This window comes from Ascaphus truei, chromosome 1 (genome assembly GCF_040206685.1).
Source record: "Ascaphus truei isolate aAscTru1 chromosome 1, aAscTru1.hap1, whole genome shotgun sequence".
Classification (NCBI taxonomy): Eukaryota; Metazoa; Chordata; class Amphibia; order Anura; family Ascaphidae; genus Ascaphus; species Ascaphus truei.
In genome coordinates this window covers 418,021,928-418,044,592 of record NC_134483.1, presented here as the reverse complement: position 1 = coordinate 418,044,592, position 22,665 = coordinate 418,021,928, and the positions used below count along the sequence as shown (strand labels likewise).

Sequence of the window (22,665 nt, the reverse complement as noted above, 5' to 3'; positions counted from 1 at the left end):
ATAACATAAGTTTTACATTTACATGTGTAAATATTGAACAAACACTTATTGTATGTTCTGTATTTATGATTAACTAACAACATCAGTTCCTTAACCGAAAATGTGTGTGAAAGTGAACATAAATAGTTGTAATAACACTGTACATGCCTGTGTACTTAGAATTTTTGAGTTCCCTAACATACAACATACTATGTTTCTGCAGTAATGCGTGAGGATAAATAGATTAAATGAGTACATAAAAATCATATGTTGTGTAGTGATATCAGTATCATAATGTACATAACTATCATGAGATGACCATTCACAATGGTTATCATGAAGGTGGTCATATTGCAAAAAGTGTTGTTTTTGGTAGAGGATATGTGTGGTACATTAATCGAAGATGTGGCACACCTGAATGTGGCTGTGACTCAACAAGACAACACATGCAGTGTGTGATAATGTGTCTTTCATAGTAGTTCAACTATAGATATGAGTGAACTAATGTGTGACGTACGCTTTGATAAGTAATGAGTTGTTGGGGCATTTAGTAGCTAGAGTTAAGCTTTCAAATGAGTGTGATTAACTTCAGTTGTGCTATTCAGGTTGTAAGAAAGGTATTCCCTTCCCCAAAAAGCCTAATCAGCCACACCTTTCAATGACTTGAAACAGGTGCAAATGGTGTGAACTAAGTTGACCGTGAAATGAGGCTGTAATTAGTGTGTGTGCTGAACCCCACCCCCTCTGTTGAAGTGTATGCTGTGATGAGATATTAATTGCAGCTGCTTTAACACAATGGTAGATGAGCTAAGTAGTCATCTGCAGTGTTTAAGTTATGAAAACAATGACATAACATATGATACGTGTGCCTCATTATGCTGTCTGTATATGACATAAAGCAAAAATGGACCTTTTCATAAGCAACTATAGATGTGTTAGTGCCAGTGATGTTTGTAGGCCGTTACATGCAATTTCTTTGATGCATGCTTAAAATAGGCAGTAATGTCATGTTTGTCGGAGTAAAATCAATAAAATACACAATAATATGATACATATTTCTGTTCTGTACCTGTAGCTACTAATAATTTCTCATGAACATGTGTTACACGTGTACTACCCTGTTGTTCCCCATCTTCGCCCACCATCAATTGCTTCCACTGCAGCTATGCATTTTGGGAATTCACATGTAAATGAGCACGCAATGGCACGTGCTATATTAGTTACTGCTTTTAGTAGGACTACTACATATATGTCTATTTTGAGATATATATATACAGAATCAGACATATACATATATAGATGCAGGTATGCTTATATTGTGAAGACAGTATAAAAAGCAGTGTAAATATGCAAAATAACTGTAAGCAACGACACGCCTAGTACAGTAATATTTATCACCTGCTGGAAATTGTGACGGATAAATTCCAATGTCACGGTCACCAGCCAAGCCTTCCACGACGACGGTAAGTAATTTTGGCCGAAGCAGCTCCTCCAATGGAGTCAATATGAGACGTTGTGGTGTGGGCCCACCTCCAGTGCCAGTAGCATGCACGCGTTGGTCTTGTATTTTCTTTTTCAATTTGGACCTAATATCATCAAATCTTTTCCGACAATGATACTTGTCCCTGACACTATTCCCACAGGCATTGACACCAATGACTATTGTGTCCCACATTTCTTTTTTGCTTGCTGCACTTGTCCGCCCTTGAAAAACATATAAAAGATATGAGGTAAATTAATAATAATATAAGCACCAGTTTCCTACACTGCTAGCTGTTCCAAGAGATAGCAAACATGCTGTTTTATGTGTAATATGTGCAGCACATGAGCATTGACTACTAAACCTATACATGTAAGCAAGGTTGCATTCATATTGTATGCAGTTCTGGCAAATTGACCGCCTGTGTTTATTTGTCCTTGTAAGGCATGATAAAAAGCTGTGTTTCCACACTAATGAACATAGAAAGATATTGTGTACCCATATTTGCATATGAACAAAACTCAGATGACCTAGGATCACATGTATTTGAATAATAAATGTAAAGTTACACTTACCTACTAAATGTCCATAGAGACTGTCATAGTGCTCCAGAATGCCAGTGACAAGAGCCCTATTTTCCTGGTCATTGAAGCGAGGATTACGTGGCTTCTCCACACGTTTTTTCCGAGCAGGTTTAGGGTCAGAGCTTGGCTGGTGCTGACTGGACTCTCCTTCTTCCAATGGAAGAGCCTCCAAAAGCTGGCCACCAGCAAGCACGCCACCACCAGACACCCCATCAGCAACTGCGCCACCAGCAGCACTCCCAGCACCAGCACTCCCACTCCTAGCACCAGCACTCCCACTCCTAGCACCAGCACTCACACTCCTAGCACCAGCACTCACACTCCTAGCACCAGCACTCCCAGCACCAGCACTCCCACTCACAGCAACAGCACTCCCACTCCCAGCACCAGCACTCCCACTCACAGCAACAGCACTCCCACTCCCAACAACAGCACTCCCACTCCCAACAACAGCACTCCCACTCCCAGCAACACCACTCGCAGCACCAGCACTCCCACTCCCAACAACAGCACTCCCACTCCCAGCAACACCACTCGGTGCACCAGCAACATCACTCCCCTGAACAGAACGTTCACTCCGACGCGTACTCGCACGAGTAGCACTCCCACTCCCACCAGCATCACTCTTCCCACGCTTTGCGGGCATACTTCCAGCACTCACAAAAAACAGACAAGAAATGTACAGGCAATCACACGACCCACTTCCACATATAAAACAAGACAAAGATGTAAACAAAACAACAAAGGACAAAGCTCACCCAATACACAACAAGTCTCTCAGTCAATATGCAAATGTTCAATCGTCCAGCTCTGTGCGTCTCTCTCTCTCTCACTCCCAACAACACAGAGAATGATTAGCAGTACACGTTGCCTTTAAATATGGCGCGCAATCAAAAACATGCTTGTTTCGCCTGATTCAGCAAGATTTGTGATTGTGCAACCTAACAGCACCCCGCCACGCACGCCGATACACCTGTGTGTGATCGGCTCATCATCGTGAGAGTGGGCGGATTTGTTTTCTGGTTGATTTTGAATGTATTCGGCACTTACTGCATACGGAGAGGGAAAAACGCCAATAACATGACTAATCGATAAGCTTGCCGATTTCACATAATCGTCGCTTACTGCATGAGGCCCTACATGTTACAATTCCAGTTATAAAATTATGTTACATGTTGCAAATTGCATACAGATATATATATACAGTTAGGTCCGGAAATAATTGGACACTGACACAATTTTCATTATTTTGGCTCTGTACGCCACCACAATGGATTTGAAATGAAACAACCGAGATGCAAAGAAGTGCAGACTTTCAGCTTTAATTCAAGGTGTTGAACAAAAATATCGTATGAAACGTTTAGGAATTGCAACCATTTTCATACACAGTCCCCTTATTTCAAGGGCTCAAATGTAATTGGACAAATTAACATAATCATAAATAAAATGTTCCTTTTTAATACTTTGTCGAGAATCCCTTGCAGGCAATGACTGCTTGAAGTCTAGAACGCATGGACATCACCAAACGCTGGGTCCCCTCCTTTGTGATGCTTTGCCAGGCCTTTACTGCAGCTGTCTTCAGTTGTTGTTTGTTCGTGGGTCTTTCTGCCTTAAGTTTTGTCTTCAGCAAGTGAAATGCATGCTCGATCAGGTTGGTATCAGGTGATTGACTCGGCCATTGCAGAATATTCCACTTCTTTAGAAAAAAGTGATAGTGCGCAGCTAATAACTAGTGAACAGCAAATATCAAGTGAACAGTGCACCGTGATTATACAAACTATGTTGTGGACCTTAAGTGTAGATCTGGCACTAATCGTGGGTCTGCAGCCTTTCTTGGGGGTGGCTCAACACCCCAGGAACTAGACAAAAAACAAAAGAACAAGGCGCACAACGCACATAGTGTAATAAAGTAAAAAATGTGACTTTATGGTTAAAAGTAAATAATTCTGCGTACATCAAGTAAGAATAAACAAGCAGTTGGTATATAGGTTTACCACACCAGGAGATGACACTGTGCGACACCCTCGGATGGATCTCGGCATGCAATGGGTCTGGAGTCATCTCATCTGTCCCTTACAGCGTCCTCCGTTTAGGGGTGGTAGGTGGATATGTCCCTTATAGAGAAAGCCCCACAGCACAGAGCTCACAGGGTGGTAAAGAAGCCGCAGGAATCAGCGTCCATGGATCACTGCACCGTTTGCCGCCACTCCTCGTTGGGCGCTCGGCGATGACGTCACGAGTCGCTCCTCAACTTCCGCAATGCTTCTCGTGGAGCGCACAGCGTGCGTGTCAGTCCAATGGTGCTCAGCAGCGGGGAGGAATACAGCGCTAGGCAGGCGGCTTGTAGACAGTGTCCAGAATCACACAGGATGGGGGGAGAAGAGCATAGACACCTCTCTTCCAATGCCTTTCGTAACACTAGGTTACTTCTTTGCCTTAAAAAAACTCCTGGGTTGCTTTCGCAGTATGTTTTGGGTCATTGTCCATCTGTAAAGTGAAGCGCGGTCCAATCAACTTCGCTGAATTTGGCTGAATCTGAGCAGACAATATATCCCTATACACTTCAGAATTCATCTGGCTGCTTCTGTCTTCTGTCACATCATCAATAAACACTAGTGACCCAGTGCCATTGTAAGCCATGCATGCATGCCCATGCCATCACACTGCCTCCACCGTGTTTTACAGATGATGTGGTATGCTTCAGATCATGAGCCGTTCCAAGCCTTCTCCATACTTTTTTCTTCCCATCATTCTGGTACAGGTTGATCTTAGTTTCATCTGTCCAAAGAATGCTGTTCCAGAACTGGGCTGGCTTTTTTAGATATTGTTTGGCAAAGTCTAATCTGGCCTTTCTATTCTTGAGGTTTATGAATGGTTTGCACCTTGTGGTGAACCCTCTGTATTTGCTCTCCTGAAGTCTTCTCTTTATGGTAGACTTGGATAATGATATGCCTACCCCCTGGAGAGTGTTCTTCACTTGGCTGGATGTTGTGAAGGGGTTTTTCTTTACCCATGGAAAGGATCCTACGATCATCCACCACTGTTGTCTTCCGTGGACGTCCAGGCCTTTTTGTGTTGCAGAGCTCACCCGTGTGTTCTTTTTTTCTCAGAATGTACCAAACTGTTGATTTGGCCACTCCTAATGTTCCTGCTATCTCTCTGATGGTTTTTTTTTTTTTTTGCAGTCTAAAGCCTCTGGCATGGTCAGCGCTTAGGCGCAATGAGAGCGGCTTTAGCAGGGGCTCGCGCACGCTTTCGCACGCTTGGTCTTATCCAAATTTTAGATTTTGCGCTCATGGGAGCGCAGGGCCAGTCACGTGAGCGGTTCACCCAATGAGGGCGAACCAGCTCCGTGACGTCACTGGCCTGCCCCCCGACACGCCCCCGGACGGCGCGCTAACCAAGGCTTCAGCGCGCCTCCGCACAGGCTGAGTCACCATGGACTCAGCCTAAGGATGCCCTGTTTCACTTGCATTGAGAGCTCCTTTGACCGTATGCTCTGGGTTCACAGAAACAGCTTCCAAATGCGAGTGCCACACCTGGAATCAACTCCAGACCTTTTACCTGCTTAATTGATGATGAAATAATGAAGGAATAGCCCACACCTGTCCATGAAACAGCTTTTGAGTCAATTGTCCAATTACTTTTTGCTCCTTGAAAAAGAGGGGGCTACATATTAAAGAGATTAAATTCCTAAATTCCTAAACTCTTCTTGGATGTGAATACCCTCAAATTAAAGCTGATAGACTGCACTTGTATCAGTGTCCAATTATTTCCGGACGTAACTGTGTGTGTGTGTATATATATATATATATATATATATATATATATATATATAGAGAGAGAGAGAGAGAGAGAGTTTTCAATTGTTATGATCCACATTATTAAACCTCTATACCCAGATATCACAATAGGATCGGGCGCGCTTTTCTCTCTCTCTCTCTCTCTCTCTCTCTCTCTGTATATACAGTATATATCTATATATGTATATATGTAAACGCCCCTTAGGGTCCTATCTACTAGCGAGTGTGGCAATTTTTATCAGCACCCAACCTAACTTTCTATGAATGCAACTTTTTCTTTATTACATTATTTTTATTTTCAACTGTATCACACTGACAGCGACGCTCTATATTCTATGGTGTGAGCATGGAGGATTTTGCAGTGAGAGCAGGAGCTACATCAGAGTTAGCAGTCACACTTTGCTACTCCGAGGATGATGTAGGTGAAATACTCTTTTGCAATACTGACAAACTAGCATTTGATGAGGATCTATTGGCTGAGACTTTTAATGACTTAAAGCTTAAAAGAACAGAGATTGATTTGCACCTGCATGGCTTGACGTTGTCTCAGTACTACAAAGAAAAACTGATTCCACAAGGTTTTAGAATAAGAAAACCAATCAGCTGTAGGATTCAGAATTTAGCAAAAAGTGGTGTCCGATCTTCAACAAATGTTCACTGGACCTTATGTTACTTGTAATTAAATATGCTGGTTATGAACTGGATACTGTACGCTCTGAGATTTATGAACTAGAATCCACACTCCTTCACTTGTTGAAAGCTGATAAGTCCCCTGACTGTATCTCTAAATTTCAACATTCAGTGAACAGTTAAAGAGAACAAATTATGAGTTTCAAAAAAGATCAATATAAATTAGTCAGCGGGATTATAAGGACCATAAAATTTATAATTGGCTACATGGTATAGGACAGCGCAAGTTTTGACAAGGTAAACGTAATACTAGATATAGACGCAGGAATAGACCTCTTACTGATATTGATAACCCCAGCACTTATGAAGCCAGTGATTCTGATCTCTCTGATAACATTACTTTTTGTATAGGTAGACCTGGTTTTTTTTTTAGAAGGCACACCACAGGACACTTGAGGCTCTCGATACTCAAACATAAACATAGGAGGCAAGCCAGGCGGAGAGGCAAAAAGCACAAATCGAAAATAACCGTTTGAAATATATTCGTATAATAAATAGATGTTTTAATATGTTTGAACTGCTCACACACTGATTCATGGTAGTTTGTGATGACTTTTGCTTTCACATCATAATGTATTTTGACAACTTTAAATATATCACTATTTACATATTCACTTAACTGCATTTCCCAATGGAAATTCCTTTGTGATGTCTTGATATCTCATGCTGTATTGATTCAAATTGTTGTTCAAATGCTCTAGCAATTAGTGAGACTGTATAGGCTAAAACTCTGATAATCCCTTCAGTTCTGAAAGGGGATTGGCTGATTTCCAGACATTATCCATTCAGTGACGCCCAGAATTCTAGCCTTGGCTTCGGCTCGGGTCTTCAACTCTTCCAGCCAGGACAGCAGGGTATTATTGGTCAGTAATTCCATTCTTCAGGATTATTACTTAAATGTTGGTCTATTCATTAGTTAATGTCAGGAATCGGCGTTCTCCTCGCTTCCCACACAGAGCACTCCCTCTCCGCAGGGAGACCCTGGACACACAAAACAATCCTGCCTTACCGGCCTCCACGGCTCCTCGCCCCTGCCGCCGTCACGGGATCACGCCCCTCGGCGATTCCTCTGCTCAGCGCCGGGCACGCCCACGCCCTCCTGCACGCACACCTACACGCACGCCAGCCCCAGACGTTATGTGCATGCATTCCCAGCTTACAGAGCACACGCCTAACAGAGCACTTTTAAACACTGCTCCTGCAGTGAGGCGTCGCCCCCAAGCATCACACAGTTCCATGCAAATCAAGGATTACACTGAGCTGGGCTGTAACACCTCCCTCCTATCAGGGAGGACTCCTTGCAGTCCTCGAGGCCTGCCCCCTTTTCCCATTGGCCTGCCCAGCTTTATTATGCCTGTGCTTCCCATCACTCGTCGCTCGACATAGTCTCTGTATGGAAGTACTTCTGGATTCTCTCAGTGTTTTCACAGGTTCTGACGCGGCTTGTACGACTACCCCCTCTGGCTCTCGATCTCGGCACCCCTTGGACAACGCTCACTCTGGTAACCCCTTGAACACGGCTTGGACTACGACCTATCTCCACTCTCCACTCCCTGACCTCGGCAAGGCATTCATCACTCTATCTCTACAACCGGTACCGGCAAGTATTGTCTACCTTACTACACCTGGCCTGGCAACGCTTCATACCACACTCCGGACACGCTCCCTTTGCTGCGGGTGAGTGTATTACCACTTCCCCCTTCAGCTCAGGGGACGGGTCTGGTCTGCGGGCAGCACCGGCGTAACAGTTAATACGTTGCTGTCCTCAATTAGGATGTTACAGAGTAGCCTTCTTTATAGGTTCTATGGCAGTGGTTTCCAACCTTTTTTTGTTTAAGGAATCCTATAATTATATTGTGAAATTCTGCGGAACCCCATATAACGATGCTCGTCTCAGATATGAAACGGCCCCGCCGGGCTGAGGTAGGGGTATAAGATCACCGACCAGAGCCAGGGGAACAGTCCTGTTAGAGTAGTTGTGATCCAGGCAGAGGTTAAGGCAGGCGGCAAAGGTGCAAGTCCGGATACAGGCTAGAGTCAAGGCAGACGAGCGGTGGTGGTCAGGGTCACAGGCTGAGGTCGGCAACAGGGAATTCAAAGAACAGGGAGGGCTCAGGAACAGGGCAGGCTCAGGAAAAAGAACTCAAGGGGGCCAGGAACACATAGGAAACATACTATGCTCAGGCAAGGGCTGGGAGTCACTGACTGCTATTAAAGCCCTGGTAGAGCTGCAGCCAGGAACCAAGTTCAGGAAGAGGCTTGCCAGGAACCAAGATGGCCACCATAGCCACGTAAAGGCAAGTTCCAGCAAAACCTTGGACTGGAACCCTTACACCCCAAACCTCTCTAATTGCGCACCTGAGATCAGATGCATTGTAAGGAACCCCAACCCTCTCTAATAGCGCGTCTCAGATCAGTTCTGTAACAAATGGAACCTGATTCCAATTGGACTTAGGATCAAAAACCCACTTACAACGCACAATTCCCATTACGCTGAAGAACTCTGCAAATGCACCAGCGAGAAAGTCAGAAATTAGCGGGTTCATTAACTATATAGGAAGAAACATACATTAAAATGCCAAGAAATGACAATACTCCAAACCCTGCAAATGCAGAGGATTGCAAATGCTGACCGGCTGGAAAAAGAAATGCAAACTCTGCACATGAAAGTACAGTAGGACTCAATCAAGAAGAAACTACAATGCCTCTCTCAGTATGACAGCAGACCATGGACACAACATGAGGTATTTCATACTAACAAAATGCCAATCAACTCTGCCACTGTGAAAGCAACTAACCACCAGCATGGAAGTAACTTAGAATTAGAAACCTAAAATTACTTTTGAAACAGATACTTACTGTCAACCCAGAAGAACATACAGACTGCCTGGGAGTTATAAACCTGTCTGATTATGAACTGGCAAATCCTGAGATTTCAGTTCTCTCTGAGTTTGAACAAGGGGAACCTGGTTCAATTCCGTGTCAGATCCTTGTGACATTGGGAATGTCACTTTATCTCCCTGTGCCTCAGGCACCAAAATAATAGATTGTAAGCTCATCTGGGCAGGGACGGCGTCGGTAACATTCCTCTGTGCTGCACACTGTACTATAATTGTGAAGCACTTTGAGTCCCATTGAGAGAAAAGCACTATATGAAATAAAGGTATTATTATTCTTATGCCTATTATCAAAGGACTAACATTCTGTCCTACCTCCAAACTGGATCAAATCCAACAGTGTATAATTGTTTGTAATGTTTCTCCGAGCATTTCTGTGAATTTTACAATTAACCGCCTCCCCTGCCTCCTGCCCACTGTTGATAGATGTATGGTCTCAATGTCCCTTTCAGCCATTTATTGCCCTGTCTGTTTATTCCTTCTCTGCATCATCTGCCCTAGATGGCTATCTTGTTTTTCTTTTTTTACATCTTTGTTAAGCTCATGGAGTCTTTGTAAATCAGTATTGAAGATCTGAGGAAAAGAGAGGAGAACTCTCGAAAGCTTGTCTTATAATATCTATTGTTAGTCCAAATAAAAAAGGGATCACCTAATACTGAAGTAATAGATGGGATAGAGAAAAACCCTTTCGGTAAGAAATGATAAACTGGTCCCAGCACAATTTTATCCTGATGTATAACCAAAAAAGGATTCTCTGATGATAATATCTGTAGTTCTCCAATTCTTATTGCCACTAGGAACACCGTTTTTAGTGTTAATGTCCTCAAATTAATGTGAAGCAGTGGTTCTGCTACCCATATACCATGCAATCATTATACCCTACCCCCTAGTATTCGTGTAATTATTGTCCCCCACCCCTTACTATTCACGATTTGGCAATACTGCAATGTTCTTTGTCATGCCAATAAAGCTGATTTGATTTGATTTGGTTCACAAGGAGGATTCGTGAGACACTTGAGGACTAGAGACAAGTCCCATGGGAGAATTTGTTTCTCTTATCTGTAGTCTTAAATGTTTTATGGCCTGAAGGAACCTCATAACAAGCGGATTTATAGCCAAACATCTTTCCAAAAGAATAGACAGTGTTGAGTAGATAGTGTTGTGACTTGAAGTTTTAAAGAACTCAGACTACGTCCTTAGTCTAATCCATTCAGAAAAAACTGTAAACGTTTCCCTGGGTCTGGATCTTCAAAATCTATTCCAAATGTGGGGCAAAAATCTATACAAGCAAACCATATCCGATGATATACTGTACGTTTGAAGTGGAATGCTTTCTAGCAGTCATTACATTTGTGATGACAGACTCAGAGAGACCTTTATTTCTGAACAATTACCGCTCAATCTCCAGGCCCAATTTTTAGGATTGGGTTGCAATATTGGCCCGTGACTCAGCAGGTCATTTGGAACTGGAAGGCTGAAGGGAGGTTCCTTTGCTATGTATAGAACTTGTGGAAACTCCGATTTTCTTGGCTAATGGTGCAGAATTATAATCGTCTGCGCCTTCTCTCTTAATATTTTTTAGCAGTCTTGGAATAAGTGGTATAGCAGGGAACAAGTATGCTAGACTGAATGTCCAAGGGACAACAAGCACATCTGTATGTGCTGCTTGCGGATGACAATTTTGTGAGCAAAAGACAGGTAGACCTTTCTGTTTAGGTTTGTCACCATCAGATCTGTTTGTCTGGCTAACCCCATTTGTGTCTTATCTTCAGAAAAAACTATATCTTTCATTCCCATTCTCCTGAATGAATTAGCTGCTAATTGAGGAAGTCTGCAAATATGTTTTGTTCCCCTGGAATGTGTATTGCTGTAATATCTTGCAGATTGCTTTATGCCTAGGTTCACAAAAAATTATCCAAAGGGATAAAAAAAGATTCCTCTTTTTGCACTCAATATTATATTATTTAAACAGGTATAGGACAAAGTTGTCCTAGCAAGACAAGTGTGCTATTGTTGCCTTAAGGGCTATCAGATCGGTATATTCAGTTAAAAACAAAAATAATAACATTTTATTACATCAAAAATAATAATCTGTGACTCAGTGAAATATTTACAGTGATAAATGTTTAAAAGAATCCTCTGTAGGGGTGGAGTGGTTTTGAGACTCTATATTTTGTATTGCAGACTAATGATCACATTGTATGTGTCTGCTTTTCTATTGAAACCACTCCGACAGCTCAGTATAATTTTAGTAATACACTAGCTGATATACCCGGCGTTGCCCGGGATGTAAATCCGTAATAGGTAGTATTATTTATAAATCGTGGAACAATAGGTTGAGTATTTGTTGGAAAGGTTGGATAATAATGTTGAAAAGAAAGATGGAAGAAAATGTAATACGATGTTGTATAAAAATGGTTTATTGTAAACACACCACAGTACAATGTATATTTTGGTGACATAAGTGATGTAAAAATGTGAGGTGTGTGTCCTGCTAGGGTGTGAGCGTGTGTGAGGCGGCGGGTGGGTGTTCAGTACGGGTGGCGCGTGGGTAGTGAGTGCTGGCTGTGGGTCGGGGTCCTGCAAGGGTGTGAGGCGGCGGGTGTGTGGCGAGTGTGTGGGGTGGGTGAGAGGCGGCGGGTGTGTGTCGAGTGTGGCGGGTGTCTGATCAGTGCGTGCGTCGGCTGTGTGGCACAGGGGTGTGAGCGGTGGGCGGGTGAAAGGCAGAAGGGCGGGTGGGCGAAAGGCGGTGAAGGAGGGGAGGTGAAGGGGGGGCAAGGGGAGGTGAAGGGGGGGTGAGGGGTGGCGGAGGGGATGTGAAGGGGGGGCGGAGGGGAGGTGAAGGGGGGGCGGAAGGGAGGTGAAGGGGAGGGGGAGGTGGAGGAAGGGAAGGGGGGAGGTGGAGGAAGGGAAAAGGGAGGTAGGTGGGGGGAGGTGAAGGGGGGGGTGGGAAGGGGGGGGAGGTGAAGGAGGGGGGTGAAGGGGGGTGAGGGGAGGTGGGGTGACAGGAGGTGGAGAGGGGGGTGACATGAGGTGGAGGGGGGGTGACGGGAGGGGGAGGGGAAGTGGAGGGGGGAGGTGAAGTGGGGGAGAGGTGAAGGGGGGGAGGTGAAGGGGGGGTGGGAAGGGGGGTGAGGTGAAGGAGGGGGGTGAAGGGGGGTGAGGGGAGGTGGAGGGGGGGTGACAGGAGGTGGAGGGGGGGGTGACAGGAGGTGGAGAGGGGGGGTGACAGGAGGTGGAGGGGGGGGTGACGGGAGGGGGAGGGGAAGTGGAGGGGGAGGGGAAGTGGAGGGTGGAGGTGAAGTGGGGGGAGGTGAAGGGGGGAGAGGTGAAGGGGGGGTTGAAGGGGGGGGAGGTGAAGGGGGGAAGGGAAGTGGGGGGGGGAAGTGGGGGAGGGTGCGGGAGGTGAGGGGGGGAGGTAAGTGACAATTAATGTATCATGTGGCCGCTTGCTCCCCCTTCCCCCAGTGTCTGCCGGTCGTCTGCCCCCCCCCCCCCCGAAACCTTCCGTCTGTTGTGGACGTCTGCAGACAGGGGCACGTGCATTCGTCGGCCGCTCCCTCACCCGTCCGTCCGCTCGCTCCCTCACCCGTCCGCCCGCTCCCACGTGGATCTGAGGCGGGAGGCAGCGTGTTGTGGCCGCTCCCCCGGCCGGCTGTCCGCATCCCCCGCTGTGTCCCGGGCGCTCGCTCCCGTGCGGCCGCTCCCTCCTGTGCGGCCGCTCCCCCGCTGACTCTAGCGGCTGGGGTGTGAGCTTGGAGGCAATGCGGGAAGGGAGGGCGGAGGTGCAGGGGTTTGGAGGCAGCGGGAGGCACAGGGGTTTTGCACTGGGAGGGGAGGCACAGGGGTTTTGTGCTGGGAGGGGAGGCACAGGGGTTTTGCGCTGGGAGGGGAGGCGCAGGGGTTGGAGGCCCCGGCGGCAGAGGTGTGCGCTGGGAGGGGAGACACATGGGTTTTGAGGCAGCGGGAGGCACAGGGGTTTGAGGCGGTGGCAGGGGTGTGCGCTGGGAGGGGAGGCGTCGGATTAGTTACTTACCTGGGCGGGAGGTGTGTGTGTGTGTTTTGGACCTTTGGCCCGTCACTCCGCCTCAGGCGAATGATTGGTGTGCGGGGGCGGGCGGGCCAAGGGAGCCATCTCATTGGCCTGAGGCGGAGTGACGGGCCAAAGGGCCAATGTGATTGCCCCTAGGGACAGGACAGACAGACAAACACACATACGACAGTTTGAGAAATATATATATAAGATATATATGGAGTAAGTGTATAACGGCTCAGTGGGCAGTAAATAATTGCCTTGTATTGCAAAAAAAACAGGATTAATTATATGCACATCTATTGTCACTAAATCCTATGTTATGATCATAAAGTGGAGAAAGACATATATTGGTCACATAAAGAGTGTTATGGGTCCCTCCTTTATTAATATGTGTAGTTTATTCCACATATAAATACCTGCACACCAGATATAAGTATCAGGAGATGTACCATGAAAGTAAGGTGGAATCACAAAATATGGACACAATTTAATATATGTAAAAAGAATCCTTATAATAGGGTATATCCACATGTGATCAAAATAATCATAGGAGAGATATACTCATAATAGCCTAATATCTCATAGAGACCAAAGATAGTAATGAGAGTATAAAGTGTGTGTGTCTAGCAAAATAAACCCCCTATGGTATATTTATGGGGTAGTGTAAACATATCCAAAACACAGACACACTTGGTCTCAGCGGACCCTAATTGCATATATATTAAAAGCCAGGTAAGTTTGCAAAAAACCACTTTGAGGCCACGGCGGACCAAAACAAAATAGCAAGCTGTTGTTGGTGTCTGTCTCGTGTACTCGATATACAGATCACCAAATAGCCATTTGTTATGAGTGGAGGGTGTAACGCTGTAACACCAGTATACTGGTCGTATTCCACGAAGCTGAGGTGTCGCCCCCTATGACGTCGGACTCGACGTATGACGCGTTTCGCGTGTTGCCACGCTTCTTCAGATATACAAAAAACAAAGTACAAAAAGCATACCACAGAGCACCACAAATGGACAGACCTAAACTTCTAACAACTAAAAAAGCTAAAGAAAGTGATCATAATATAAGATTCATTAGCACCGTTACAAATCAATCCTACCAGGTCAATAAAATCCTACCAAAACATTGGGATATTCTTCTAGAAGACCCAAACCTAAAAATGGTATTGAGAGACCAACCACAAACAGGCTATAGGAGAGCAAAAAACCTAAGAGATAAATTAGTACATAGCCATTTTGAAACACAACCCCACAAAAACGTGGTATGGGGACAAACCTGTAGGATCTTATCCATGTGCTCGGTGTAAAGCGTGCAAATTAATGGCCAAAACTAAAACCTTTACCAACTCTATGGGAACAATGACATACAAAATCAAGAGCTTTATAAACTGCCAGACTATGGGAGTAATTTATTTGATTGTATGTAAATGTGGCAAAATGTATGTAGGGAAGACGAGGAGACACCTAAACACGAGAATTTTGGAACACATGGGAGATATTCGACATGCCCGAGATAAGCCAGTGGCTAAACATGTGAATGAAATACATGAAGGAAATACAGACAAATTACAATTTGTCGGTATTGGACATGTAGCACCAGGTCCCCGAAGACGAGACTGGGATAAACGTCTCCTACAAAGAGAATGTCGGTGGATATTCCAATTACATACACAGAGTCCAGTAGGGTTGAATGAGGGATTTATTTACTCAGCATATCTACTATATATTTGTGAAAGCACTGTATGTATGTCTGCATGGCCTGTGTCCCTAGGGGAAATCTCATTGGTACTTTGGGCCACCCGCCCCCCGCACACCTCTCATTGGCCTGAGGCAGAGTGACGGCCCAAAACACACACACACACCACTCCCCCTCGCTCTCTGCGGCTCTCCCCTCACATAGACCGCTCCCCCAACTGACCATCCCAGAGAGCGCTCCCCACGGCTCTCACCACCCATAGGCCACTCCCTCCCCCGGCGCTCTCCCTCACCCGCTCATCCCCCGCTCAACCCCCCCCCCGCACACCCCCCGCTCACCCACACACTCAGCACGCTCTTTGCGCCTCTCCCCTCACACAGGTCGCTCCCCGTTCCCGAGGGCGCTCCTCCGGCTGTCTCCGCCTCTCCCCGCGAGAGGCACAGCACCTCCTCACCGGAGCGTGTCAGCCTCGCCGCGGAGGAGCCCGAGGTGGAGGAGGGCGGCCGTGACCCGGAGGAAGAGCGCGGCCACCCATAGGCCACTCCCTCACCCGCTCACCCCCCGCTCAACCCCCCCCCCCCCCCGCTCACCCCCCTCCCTCGCTTACCCCCCGCTCACCCCCCCCACACACACACTCAGCACGCTCTCTGCGGCTCTCCCCTCACACAGGCCGCTCCCCGTCCCAGAGGGCGCTCCTCCAGCTGTCTCCGCCTCTCCCCGCGAGAGGCACAGCACCTCCTCACCGGAGCGTGTCAGCCTCGCCGCGGAGGAGCCTGAGGTGGAGGAGGAGGGCGGCCGTGACCCAGAGGAAGAGGAGCGCAGCCGTGTACAAGGCGAGTACACGCAGGGGAATGGGTTATTTACCGCGTCCCTGACTCCCCCTGCCCTTTGCCCCCCCCTACCCTCCCTACCCCCCCTACTTCTTGCCCCCTGCCCTCCCTTCCCCACTGCCCTCCCTCCCCCTGCCCTCCCTCCCCCTGCCCTTTGCCCCCCCCCCAGCCCTTTGCCCCCTGCCCCCTGGCCTTTGCCCCCTGCCCTCCCTCCCCCAGCCCTTTGCCCCCTGCCCCCCCAGCCCTTTGCCCCCTGCCCCCCTGCCCTTTGCACCCCCTACCCACATGCCCTTTGCCCTCCCCCTGCCCTTTGCCCCCTGCCCTCCCCTCCCTCCCCTTTGCCCCCCCCCGCCCCTCCCTGCCCTTTGCCCCCCCCGCCCCTCCCTGCCCTTTGCCCCCCCCGCCCCTCCCTGCCCTTTGCCCCCCCGCCCCTCCCTGCCCTTTGCCCCCCGCCCCTCCCTGCCGTTTTCCCCCCCGCCCCTCCCTGCCATTTGCCCCCCCACCCCTCCCTGCCGTTTGCCCCCCTGCCCTTTGCCCTCCCCACCCTTCTACGCCCCTTGACCCCCCCCCCGCCCTTCGACGCCCATCCCCCCCTGCCCTTCGACGCCCCTCCCCCCCGCCCTTCCACTCCATGCTCCCTGCCCTTCCACACCCGGGCAACGCCGGGTATATCAGCTAGTTTATAATAAACACACATGTTCTTTCAAATATCTTTATTATTTCTTTATATTTTTGTCAACATACATCATAACCACATTTTTAGGGACACAGATCTGTATTGATCACATAGAAAATATAAACACTTTTATATTACAATACTTACCTGATTCTTATAAAAATATCACTTATACTCACTCACTCACATTTTATTTTATATAGAAGGTAATATATTATTAATTTAGCTTGATTCGCATTGACCATTAGGGGCGAACCAAAATAGATAGTTTCACTCCTACACACCATTACATAACATTTTATAGTTTTTCTTTATAACACACTTATACACACCGTCTCATTTATTATTACACTATTTTAGTTACACAGAGGTAGAGGGGAGGTATATAGTTTAATCTTAGATCCGTATTGACCAATAGGGACGGATCAATATGTTTAGAGACACTCCTACATTATAATATCTCATATATTTATTTTATTTTATTACCCTTTTTATACTACACCTTTGTACAAACAATACCCTACATCCATATCCCTGCAAACAATTTTGGACTCCTTAATACAAGCTTTATACCCACTCCTTATTTCCCGTTTTTGCCCCAATATATAGAAAGCCTCTCCTGATGCTCCACATCTTTGATCTGCAAGAGAGAGAGTGAAAACGTACATTTAAACATTGCCCCTTTAATATCTTTATCTAGTCAAGAAACCCCAATGATGAATCATTTAGAAAACAATGCCAATCATTGGTTTCTCTTACAAAACCTGTTCCTATAGGAGAACACAGTGATATACCCTCGATACTAGAGGGTATATAAGCCAGCCATGAGATCGGCAAATCAGACTCCTCCCATCTGAAGAAGCATGGCAACACGCGAAACGCGTCATACATCGAGTCCGACTTCATAGGGGGCGACACCTCAGCTTCGTGGAATACGGCCAGAATACTGGTGTCACAGCGTTACACCCTCCACTCATAACAAATGGCTATTTGGTGATCTGTATATCGAGTACACGAGACAGACACCAACAACAGCTTGCTATTTTGTTTTGGTCCGCCGTGGCCTCAAAGTGGTTTTTGAAAATGTACCTAGCTTTAATATATATGCAATTAAGGTCCGCCGAGACCAAGTGTGTCTGTGTTTTGGATATGTTTAAACTACCCCATAAATATACCTTAGGGGGTTTATTTTGCTAGACACACACACTTTATACTCTCATTACTATCTTTGGTCTCTATGAGATATTAGGCTATTATGAGTATATCTCTCCTATGATTATTTTGATCACATGTGGATATACCCTATTATAAGGATTCTTTTTACATATATTAAATTGTGTCCATATTTTGTGATTCCACCTTACTTTCATGGTACCTCTCCTGATACTTATATCTGATATACAGCTATTTATATGTGGAATAAACTACACATATTACCGTAATAAAGGAGGGACCCTTATATGTCTTTCTCCACTTCATGATCGTAACATAGGATTTAGTGACAATAGATGTGCATATAATTAATCCTGGGTTTTTTGCAATATAAGGCAATTATTTACTGCCCACTGAGCCGTTATACTCCATATACCTGTATATGTATTACTAAAATTATACTGAGTTGTCGGAGTGGTTTCAATAGAAAAACAGACACACATATTAATGTGATCATTAGTCTGCAATACAAAATATAGAGTCTCAAAACCACTCCACCCCTACAGAGGATTCTTTTAAACATTTTCACTGTAAATATTTCACTGAGTCACAAATTACCTTTGATGTAATAAAATGTTATTATTTTTGTTTTTAACTGAATATACCGATCTGATAGCCCTTAAGGCAACAATAGCACACTTGTCTTGCTAAGACAACTTTGTCCTATACCTGTTTAAATAATATAATATTGAGTGCAAAAAGAGGAATCTTTTTTATCCCTTTGGATAATTTTTGTGTGCTTCCAATTTATCCTCATGCACCTTATTATTACTACATATACACCTTCATTAAATAATATGTAGCCCTCTTTCCTGCTGCTCTAGTGACTACTGGTACTGTACACACCTGCTGGCTCAGTGAGATCTGGGCCTCCGCTAACTGGGAGCCTGGGGTAATAATAATACTTTTGGCAGCGCCTCCACTTACACAGGATCCCCAATGAGTGAGATTCCCCTAGGCAAGAACCATAGTAACACACTTCAGTTTGGTAACCGTTTACTGATACGCATAAGTAGAACCTTATCTTATAACTATAAGTAATAACACACATATGATATAGCATTGAACGGATTGAAAGGCAATAACGTCTACCAGTGGCTCGGCCACTCTCCTATAGAGAAATGTCACTCCCTGTCACCGCGTGCACCCCACACCGTGTCCACTCTTATGTATATATATATATGTGCAGTTCTCTGGTCACTCAACCCAGTGTCCCCAAAGAGTCCTCCCCCAAGGCGGGATCAGCGCCTGTTGGTACCGGTGTTGGTGCACTTATAAAATACCTTCCGGTCACTGCGGTGACCGGCAACAAACTTCGAAAAGGATCCGCCGATCCAGCGCAGTCTCACACGAGTGGATGATGTCCAGCAGCTTGGGCCCAAACGACTGTCACCACCGCAGCTCCGCGACACTGTGTCCCTATCTGTCTATGCAGTAAATGAATCGTTGTCGCTACCTATATAGGGCTCCCTGCAGCACCACAAGCTTATGGTGACTCAGGGTATACACTGGGGCCTCAGGGGGAATCTGGCCTACGCAGGTGGGTCACTGACCCCCTGCACACACACAACCTCTCCCCTTGCTCCTCTGATGCCCTCTGGCTAGCGTGGTCTCTCCCCCACGCTTCCCTTTCCTGCCTGTCAGCAATCCCTGCAATCCTATTCGCTCCCTGGCGTCAGGTGACTTCGCTGAGGCTCTTTTGTTGCAATGCTTGCCGAACTAGTCCCACTACTGGATCCTGAATTTGATATTGCACTAATTCCTTCCATGCAATGATCTTATCCTCCGTGATATTCATCCCTTCTGGATGTCGGTACGCCCTAGGAACTGCTCTGGCCTGACACCCTAGTGAATCTGCTATTCTTAACTCAGAGAAAGCCACTCTATCGTCAACCACTGCAGCTAGAGAACACAGCGCACGTATGCCCGGCCCCGGAATTTCTTCCTACACTTCCTTGTCGGTAGTAGGGTGGAGCCCAGGTCTTCGAGACAGAGCGTCTGCCCCTATATTGGTAGGCCCTGGTTGTACTTGAGGTTGAATCGATAGTTTGACAATGCCGCTAGCCAACGGTGGCCTGTCGCATCCAGTTTAGCGGAAGTGTTGATGTATGTCATCGGGTTGTTATCAGTCCTGACGTCGAACTGAATGCCATACAGGTAGTCATGTAACTTATCCACTATAGCCCACTTGAGGGCTAGGAACTCCAGTTTGTGGACTGGGTAGTTCTGTTTGCTTGGGGTCAAACTTCGACTAGCATACGCCACCGGTCGGAGCCCAGTGTCATATTTCTGATGCAACACTGCCCCCAAGCCGTTGAAGCTTGCATCCACATGCAGGACATACTCTCGGTCAGGATCTGCATACGCCAACACCGGGGCCTGGGTTAGATTGGTCTTCAACCCTAGGAGTGCCTGTTAACACGCCGTAGTCCACTTATTCCCAAAGGGTGCTTGAGCCGAGGCGGCTTTCCTCCCCGTGTCTTCGGGGTATATTTTTAAGAGATTATTAAGAACTTTGGCTTTACCCGAGAAGCCTCCCACGAATCTTCGGTAGTACCCGCAGAACCCCAGAAATGACCGTAATTCCTGGACGTTATTGGGTCTTGGCCAATTCACCACAGCTTCTATCTTCCCAGGATCGGTAGATATTCCTTCAGCCGACACAATGTGGCCCACATAAGTCACTGACGTATGGCAGAACCGACACTTGTCCATGGACAGCTTAAGCCCTTCGTTGCTGAGTCGATCCAGCATCTTCAACAGTCGTTCCTCATGCTCCTCCAGCGTCTTCCCGAACACTATGATGTCGTCAAGGTACACCAGGCACTCCCGAGGGTTCATGTCCCCAATGGTCTTTTCCATCAGACGCTGGAACGTGGCGGGGGCCCCGCATATTCCTTGAGGCATACGCGTGAACTGATAGAATCCCAAGGGGCATATGAAGGCCGTCTTCTCTTGGTCTTCAGAGTCCATGGGCACCTGATAGTACCCGGACCTCAAGTCCAACACACTGAACCACTTATTCCTGGATAGGGCGTTCAGGAGGTCCTCGATCCGCGGAAGGGTGTATTGGTCGGGTACCGTACGGTTGTTCAACGTTCTATAGTCCACACATAGGCGTACAGTCCCATTCTTCTTGCGCACTACCACGATAGGCAATGCATAAGGACTACGCGATCCACGGACAATGCCGGCCTCCTCCATTTCGGTTAACAGCCTCCTCACATCTTCCACATCCATGGTTGCGATGCGCCGAGACCGTTCACGGAAAGGCGTCGTATCGTTCAGTCGAATGGTGTGCTGGGCACTGCGGCTGCACCCCACATCCATATCGCTTGTGGAAAACACTTCACATCGGGCTTCCAGCTTGGTCTGCAGTCTTTTTTTCCAATCCTCCGTCAAAGGCGAATCCCCAAAATCAAACACGAACTTAGGGGTCGCGGCATGAACGGTGGCTACCGGCCTTCTAGATTCTGTCATTCCTTCAGGGGTCACCGGATATATTTGGCCAAGCTGCTGCCCGTGGTCAATGGGCATGGGATAGGGGGAAAGGTTTCTCATGTAGACCTGAGTCCGGTGCGGAATTCTACGCGCCCACTTCTTAACTGAGGCCAATACCTTGTAGCCAAACCGCTGGTCATCGAGTACAGTACTTTCCAAGGAGAATAGCCGACCCGCCTGACGTCTCACCGGATAGTGACAGGCTGCGGTCATCATCCTTCCTTCCCCTGGAGAAATCTCCGTCACTCCACACTCCATATTATACAGCATTCCATGCTCTTCTTCGGCCGCGATCCTCCCACAGGCCTCTTGTAATGCTGGATACGCAGCTAGAGCCAGCAACGGTAACTCCCCCGCTTCCTGCAAGTACATATGGATCACGGCCTGTACAATGTCCGTATTAGTCCCCATGATTATAGGGGCGCTGGGATGGTCTTGGGGTTCCGGGCACACCAGCGCTTTCACCTCCATGGGGTGATGCTTGCCGGTATTCAGCTGTGTAATGTCCAGGTGTACTCTCACCACTCCATCGATAGGGTAGTGTTCATGGCTTAACCCTCTCAACCTCATGGAGTCTGCAGACAGTAGCGGCAACCGATGCAGATGCTGATTGTAGAAGGGCAGATACACAATGGTTACTTGGGAACCAGTATCCAGCAGGGCTGAGGCATAAATACCCTCTATGATGACTTTGACAATGGCAGGTGGGCCGATGCGGCTACTCATCGGGGCAGAGCCCGGTGCTTCGCTGGCGTCCTGGGCAGCACCCACGTGGGGTACCAGGCCGGGTTCCACGGTCTGGGGAATACACAGCATGGATTTGGCCGGTCGGGGCACCGTTCTTCGCTTGGCAGAGCAGTGAGCCATGATGTGCCCCATCTTACCGCAGTAGTAGCACTGGATATTGCTCCGGGGTGGGCTATCCCAGAACGTCGGGGAAGCTCGTCCCGAGGTGGTGCGTCCCCGGACAACTGCGGGTTCCTCAGACTCCTCCTTCTCTGGGGTCACATCCCCCACCGGCTCAACTTTAGCCTCTGACTTCTTGGCTTCTTTGGAGGGCACTCCCGTCTTCTTTCCCGGGTTCAAGTCCCGACCCAACAGCACGATCTCATGTGCCTGCACTCGGTCCATCAGTTCATCAAACGACAAAGCTTGTCCCGGCACCAGGCATCCGCTGACTCTTACGGACACCGGATATAATGGAAGAAGTCCCCTCAGCAATTGCGTGGTTCGCAGCCCGTCTGCATCCGCCTTCTGTACTACCTTCCTCCTCACC

At 47.2% G+C, this 22,665-nt stretch overlaps 1 protein-coding gene across 1 annotated transcript in view; it reads left to right on the top strand.

Moving 5' to 3' along the window:
* The window catches only part of SCOC (short coiled-coil protein), a 107,826-nt gene that overhangs the window by 41,212 nt on the left and 43,949 nt on the right, over nucleotides 1-22,665 (top strand). The window lies entirely within an intron of this gene.